The sequence below is a fragment of the Myotis brandtii genome, unplaced genomic scaffold (genome assembly GCF_000412655.1).
Source record: "Myotis brandtii unplaced genomic scaffold, ASM41265v1 scaffold244, whole genome shotgun sequence".
NCBI lineage: Eukaryota > Metazoa > Chordata > Mammalia > Chiroptera > Vespertilionidae > Myotis > Myotis brandtii.
Window position 1 is genome coordinate 2,088,057 of NW_005359225.1, and position 7,817 is coordinate 2,095,873.

The window sequence follows — 7,817 nt, forward strand, 5'->3', positions numbered from 1 at the left end:
GCTGACGCCCTCAACAGGCAGATCCGCGAGGAGGTGGCGAGTGCCGTGGGCAGCTCCTACAGGTGAGATGCCGGACACGGCTCCTGCGACGGGGCTGGTCACCCTGACCCTCTACCCAGGACTCATTCTCCACTTCGCAGGCCTCACAGTCAGCCTCCCCTCCCAACCCAGACCACACTCTCCCCGACCCTTCCCAGGCACCCTCCCGTGGCTGATTCCTTTCGGCTCTTTCTTATGTGTCTTCCCCAACCTGCCCAGGTCTTTCGCTTGACCATTTCAGCCACCTTTTCCCCATCCCGCCCTACCTCGAATCCCTCCCTGCCCAACAAAGACCCTTTGCAATTTTTTTCACAGGCTGTGCTTCCATTCCGCCCCACCCAGCTTACCCACTGCACTAGTCTAGATGCGGCCCCTTGCTGGCTCAGTCGCCACCCACCAGCCTTCATGCCTTCCCCCAGGGCCCTATTCTTCCAGAAGAAGAATTCTTTCCCAGTGACCAATAGCCCTCTTCCCTAGCCCAATTCGCTTGGCCTTTGATTCTTCCTTCCCCTCTCTCAGTCCCTGGGAGATACCCAAGCACCACACCCTTTTCTGGATTCCTTCAGAAATCCTTATAGCTCACCCTCCTCCTTCTACCACTGGGCTTTGAAGTCAGACTCCTTAGGTTTCTTACTGGCTGTGGTACATTGGGCAAGTTTCTTAACCCGTCTGGGCCTCAGGCTCTTATTGGATGTGATTGAGAGGTTGAGAAGTACTCGCTCATTTATTAATTTAATATCCAACTTATTTTTGAGCACCTACTCTATGCCAGGCACTATGCTAGACATTGTGAGGCTTAAATGAGATGATTCAGGGGGGAAATTGTGCCTGGCACGTAGTAGATGATTAGTACATTTTGGTCCTCTTCCAGCCTTCTGCAGGATGCTTTATTATTCTGATTTTCACTTTGTAGATATGTCCTACCCAGCCTTCTCTCCTTTCTCCTGTCTCTTTATGTTCTCCAGATGTGTTTCCCATTCTCTTACCACCAAGAACGCCTTTTTTTTTTTTAACACAGTTGAATGCCCTGTAAATGAATGCTTTCAAGCAAGGGCATAACCTCTCTCTCTTCCTATTCTTCTAGAATTCTCCCTTTGCTGTAGTCTCAGCCCTTCCAGCCTGCTTTGTCATCCTTCATGCATCCAATATGTATTTTTGAATGCTTAGCTTTTAGTCCTGCCCTTATTTTTCAACCCGAATCAACCAGCTAGCAGATCACAGTTGACTCTGAACATGTAACATCTGGCATGGAGGTCTCTGGGGAAGCAGATGTGCATGATGGATAATTGAATGAAAGGTATCAAAAATGTGGCTTATGGGGTCCTTCATCAATGCCACAGCCAGTTGCCTCCTGCTGGCCAGAGGGTGTGGCCAGGAGGACTGCAGAAGTAGTGTCTTTTGCCAAGACCCTATGTGCAGCCTCATGTCAGACAGGTCTTTCTCCAGTGAACATAACAAACACTTCTTTACATGCCGAGGAAAGACTAGCATAGTTAACATCCTCTCTGTTAAGACAAAATCAACCCCTCTCCAGGTTTTAACTCTGGAAAGCGTTTTCCACTGAGAAGGGGCAGCCACTCTGTTGGCCACTACTCCATCTTCCTGCATTCCACCTCCCACTTGACATTATTCTCTGGGTTTATTGTTATCTTGACCACACTGGTCCCCAAGGAGCATACCGCTTCCCTCTAAAGCTCTGGGTCATGCAAGGACACGTATCCTTTTCCTTGATTCATAGTCACCAGGAGGTAACATTTTCACAATATCTTTATGCTGCTACCAAGAGAGCATCAAAAAGAAAAGAAAGGGGCATAAAAAACAAAGCCAAGATGTAGCTTGTGATTCTGCCATGGCTTTCTTATTTATAGGGCCCTACTTCACTCCCTGAGAGCCCTAAAGTTGGCCCAAGATCTCAGATTCCTGATCTGGCCTCTTTATCTTCCTACTCCCACTCAATGACCCTGTGGCAGGTGGAACCTTAACACTCACCAGGCAGGAACTACCTCTCCTCACTTCCATAGAGTCAATGCCAATCAAGAGAGATTCCAGATTCTCAAATTTCCTTGGGTGATCCTACTCAGTTCATATTTCCAAGTTGGTGGGGCTTTCTTTGTCCATGGATGATTGGCCAGACAGTCAGGGAATGACCCACCCTTCAGATACAACTCACTCTAAATATTTTGGCTTGTACCTATGTGCTGTATAGCCTCTTCCCCCCCCCCTCCAAAAAAAAAACACCTTAACTGTACAGTAAGCATGTCATGCTTTACAATTAGAATTATACACATACTGCAAGTGATTGGATTGAATAGCAGAAGGCTATACTCTTATAGCTAGTGAGAATGCTTATTTTTTTAAAAAATTTTATCTTATTGTTTAAAGTATTACAGATAGTAGTACATATGTCTCCTTTTTTTTTTCCCCATTGACCTTCCCCCGGCCTCCCCTACCCCTCAGCACATGCCTTCACCCCCCCCGCCAGTGTCTTGTGTCCATTGGTTATGAGAGAATGCTTATTCTTGATGGCTATCAAAAAAAATCTGAGCACCTCAAAAATGTTTTTTTCTAATTTGGATCTTCTGTAAAATTTAATTATGCATATGATTCTGGGCAGCATTTCCATTTTGCTGGATAATCAGAATGGTTTTGAATCAGAATGAGTGTTGATGAGAGACATCAGTTTCTCTAAGGAACAATTTAACTGCATGACAAATTTGATGTGAAATTTAATATTATTTTTTGCTCCAGAAGAAAAATAAACCAATAATAGGGAAATGCACTTTGGGCGAAAGTAGATATGAAAAATCAGATAATCAATTAATGAAATATACTATAAAGAAAAAATGCCTGGAAATGGTAGGCTTATCTGGAACATTGATTTTCCTTCCCAATTGTCTCACATTCTTTGCTTTGGTATGATTCTGAATATCTGCTGAATTTAAACATGCCCTGTGTCTGCTGTAAAGGAGGCTTACCTTGCCTTAGAAGCCAAGTTGGGCTCCATTTCAATGATAATTTGATTTACAAACCCTTTTCTTTTGCCACTCTACATAAATCATTGTGGTTTACACCATGGTGACTGGCTTATCTCATGGGCTTTACAAAGGACATCTGTCACATGACAACAATGGGAGCAGTTTGCTTAAATAAATAACACATAATCCATCAGCTTAATATATTGGTATATAATACAAAATATACATTCAGCATCTAGAGTCATATACATATTAATTAGTTTTACCCAACAATATACATTCAGTAGATAATATCAAATGTCCTTTGATGCTGTGGTTTTGAGAACCCTTCCCTATTTAACAGTTCATCTAATTCATAATCTACCCACACTAGCCTGAGATTTTTTTGCATTCAAATGGTATCTAAGGTACCTTTAGAATTATTCACAATCATGAAGTTGATTGATTTTTAATACATTCATTTTACATAGATGATATAAAATTTAGAAGCATTCGTTCGTTATCATTTTTAATGTTAAAGATGTAAAATTGAGAAGCATGTCTTTTATCATTTTTAATGGTTATGGATGGATTTCACTGGTCAGCCATTTGTGATTTTAGACCTAGCATTCTAAATTAGAAAATAGATGAGTCAGAGGAGGGGATTAAAATTCTCCTCTTAGCAACCCATTGCCCTAGCCTTCAGTTAATAGGGATAGATGGGGTAGCAGGTGCTCCCCATAGAAATGCTAATGAAAACTTTTCCTGGAAGAAATCAGCTGAGGCACCAGGAGGTAGATTTAATAAACCAGAGGCAAAATACTTGAAAAATGAGAGTGGTCACAAGGAAATCAGAAAGAAAGGAAGCCTTTAATATCTGCCCTACAGTCTTCCATTAAGGTTAGAGAAAGGCCCGCCTGACTAGGCTTATGCTGTGCAGAATTCCCTATGCCTATAGCGCAACTGCCCGTTTTCCGAATTTCTTCCTGGGTATACTTCAAGGCCACTTTTCAATAATGCCTTCCAGATTCTGTCATTCAGAACCAAATTTTCTTTTATTCCCTTTTTTATATTCTGTGCACTTCTCATTGTCTGCTTGATTGTAAAATACTTTTGCCTGTTTCTGCCTCCCCCACCAGATCGTGAACAATTGAAGGGAAGAAGTATATTTTGTTCATCTCTATATCTCTCATAGCCTAACATTGTGCTAGGTGCCATATAGGTTTGTTGAATCCAGTGGCATTTGGTGAAAATTCTATTCACCTACATATTGATTCATTTCATTCAGTTTCACTTAGTTGAATTTATTTCAGAAAATGACCACCAAGCCCCTGCTATGTATCAGACAGGATGCTGGGGATACCAAATGAATGTCATAACCCATATGGAAGGAAATTGTGTTTCCTTAATCAAAATAAAGTCCAGTTCCTACTAGGTTAGCACTAGGAGTAATGTTCAAATGAGGAAGGGCAGCAAACCTTACAGACCTGATTCTAGATGCACTGTCATCCAGGGTACTGGCCCTCCACCTGGGCTGCACGTTCGAATCACCGCAGCACTTTTAAAATGTTGAATCTGATTCAGTTTAAAATTCTGATTCAGTTGTTATGGGGTGTGGCTCGGGCATCTGAATTTCAGAAAAAACTGTCCCAGGTGATTCTCCTGGGCAATTCAGGTTATGACCTTCTTCCCTACGGCAAAGGACCTGAAACGTTAGTACACAAAAGAATCATTTGGAGAGCTTTCTGAAATGCAGACTCCAGGGCTTCCTCCCCAGACCTGTCGATTCAGCAGTTTGAAATGGAGCCCGAGAATCTACAGTTTAAAAAGTACTCTAGGTTATTTTGATGCAGGTGAACTTCAGACTTGGAAAACCACTTCTTGGAAAGATTTGCTATTTTTATGGTATTGAGTTTTCCCACATTCAAACATGGTATTCTTGCCATTTAAGTCTTTTATGTCCTTCACTTACATTTTGTAATTTTCTCAAAAAATTCATGCACAGACACAATAGGGTTTAAATTTTATGTTACTATATTTAAGTCTTTAATAATCTAACTGGATTTATCTTTATATATGGAATGAGGTAAGGAAGCTAATTTTTTCTTTTCCCATACCCTAACACCCTTTTAAAAAATTCAAATTTTCCCCACTGATACCTCCACTAATATCTTCTCTTTCACAATAAGGGTCACATATGTTTGCATATATTTCCAAGATCTCTGTTTTACTCCATTAGCCTGAGCTAATGCCAAACGATCATCTGTTTTTGCCTATGCTATTTTAAATTATTTTTCCACTGTAATGAGTATTTTTTTTACATTTTTCAATTTGTTAATGCTCATGTGCATTTAATTTTTGTATGTTAATCTTGTATTCAGCAACTTTACCACACTCTTCAATTAGTTTTGTCTGTAGATTCTCTTTGGTTGTCTGTGAAGATAATGTATGTTTTTAGCAAATACCAATTCATTATCTTTCTCTCTAATATTTATATTTGTGGTGTGTGCATGCGTACGTGTGTGTGTGTGTGTGTGTGTGTGTGTGTGTTTTACTGTGCTGGTGAGGACATTTGTGTAATTTTGATAGTAGGTGATAAAAAGCATTTTTGTCTTGGGACATGGGAATGCTTCTCAAGTTTTATCATTAAGTATGAGGTTAGCTCTGAGGTTTTTATGAGATAGCTTCATACCAGGTTAAGAAACTACCCTTTATCCTTGTTTAGTAGGGGTTTCTAAAAATGTGGATGGCATTGAATTTTATTGAATGCTTTCTCTGCATCACTGAGGTGATCATATGATTTTTCTTTTTAATCTGTTAATAGATTTTTCTGATATTGAGTCATCTTTGCATTTCTAAAATAAACCTTGCTTAGATAAAAATCTATTTTATTATGCTGAATTTGGTTTGCTGTTTGTTATTTTAAATGTTTGCATACAGGGAGGGGGGTTGGGGGGACTGGGTGAAAAAGGTGAAGGGATTGAGAAGCACAGATGGGTAGTTACAAAATTGTCATGGGGATGTAAAGTACAGCATAGGAGATATAGTCAGTAATATTGTAATAAATATGTATGGTGCCATTTGGGTACTGGAAATATAGGATGGGGAAACACTTTGTAAAGTGAGGTGTTTTTACTGAGGAATTACCGTGTGCAAAGCATCTGGCTCATTGGTTGACCTTGTGCAGTTAACTCTCAGAGATATAATGCTGCCTGAGACTAACACACAAAGAAGAGTGGAGATAACACAATCAATTCTTGGTTGCTTTCTTAGGAAAAATTGGAATCTAATGCATATATGAACTTAAAAAAAGAGTCAAGCCAAAGGTAGTTCTAAATCAACCATCACTAAGAATCACTCAGTGTTCCAGACACAAAACTAAAATAATCTAACAAATGTTCACTAGGATTAAAGAGCCCCCTCCATAATCAGTGCAGCTTTGGCTTGACAAACTGCCAGTTGTATAAATGTAGACAGATGTGCTTCTAATTGTCTATTAAATGAAGAAAATTATAAGATTGGCCTTGACCAGCAAGCTAAAAATCCTCTTGATGTTCACTAAAGATGCTAGTTTTCACCACTAGAGGTAATAATAGTAGCTAATTGAGTACCTACTATGTGCCTGGCAGGCTGCTAGAAACCTTAGGTGCATTTTCTCCTGCAATCTCTATAGTAGCCCTGCAAAAATGATACTATTACTTCCCTGCACAGCCCTTCCTCCATGTCATATTAGCATGTATGATCTCAACTCAGTTTCATTCCAATAAACATTGATTAGTGTCTACTATATATCAGGCTAATTCCTAGTATGACAAAGCAGTCATTGCTCTTGAAGGCTTATGTTTATTCAGCAGAGATCACTGAAAAGTAATAGGTACTCCAATAAAAAGTTTGTGCACAGAAGAGAGAAGGTTTAAATCTACTTGATTTAAGGGTTATCAGGAAGAGGGGTCAGTAAAGAAGGGACTAGTAGGCTGAATCATCAAAGATGATTAAATGAGGAACTTGTAAGCAGTTCTGTGCTGGTAAAGCTTAGAGGTCTCATTGAGTGAGAATAGAACGGTTAGAGGCAGACGGGGTAAGTAGGCTGGGGCCAGCTCCTTTACCATATAAGCAAAAGGAAGAAGAGGATTAGGTTTTGGATTTTAGAAAAGGTGACTGCAACAGCAGTGGGCAGGTTGGACTGGAGGGGATTAGACTGGGAGCATGGAATCCAGGAAGGACTGAGGTGATGAAGACCTCCAGCAAGGAAAGAATGGAAATAAGCATGGATGGTACAGAATAAAATAATGTACTTGCTAATTCAAAGTGGGCAGAAAGGGAAGAGTCTAGGATGCTTCCTAGACTGCATGCTTTGGATATCAGGGGAAATAATCATTCACTGAGCTAGATAGCACAGTTTTGGAGAAGTTGAATTTAAGGTGTCTCTTAAATTCATGGAGATGTTCAGTGGAAAGTGAAACTAGAAACCCACCCTGCTGGTAAGGGTACAAATTGTTACAATCACTTTGTAAAACTCTTTAGCTTTATCTACCCAAGTTAAGCATATGCTTTACCCTATGACCCAGAAATTGCACCCCTGAGTATGTATACCTAACAGAAATACGTGCAGAAGACTTGTACAAGAATGTATATAGCAGCTTTGAATAAAAGCTAAAAAGTAAAACCAGACCAAATGTCCATCAACAATAGGATAGATGAATTGCAGTATTTTCATACAGTGGAATATCACATGGCAGGATGTGGTAGGTAGACTAATGTTCTCCTCCCCCATCCACATCCTAATTCCTGGACCCTGTGAATATATTATATTATATTATATTA

The 7,817-nt window shown here is 40.0% G+C and overlaps 1 protein-coding gene across 1 annotated transcript in view; it reads left to right on the top strand.

The window, feature by feature from the left end:
- Positions 1 to 6: 6 nt before the first annotated feature.
- Positions 7 to 7,817, top strand: part of MAP6 (microtubule-associated protein 6) — a 76,702-nt gene continuing 68,891 nt past the window's right edge. Inside the window, exon 1 of the mRNA XM_014540407.1 lies at positions 7 to 62. The gene's annotated coding sequence lies outside the window, so the exon portion shown is untranslated. The remainder of the gene's footprint in view (positions 63 to 7,817) is intronic.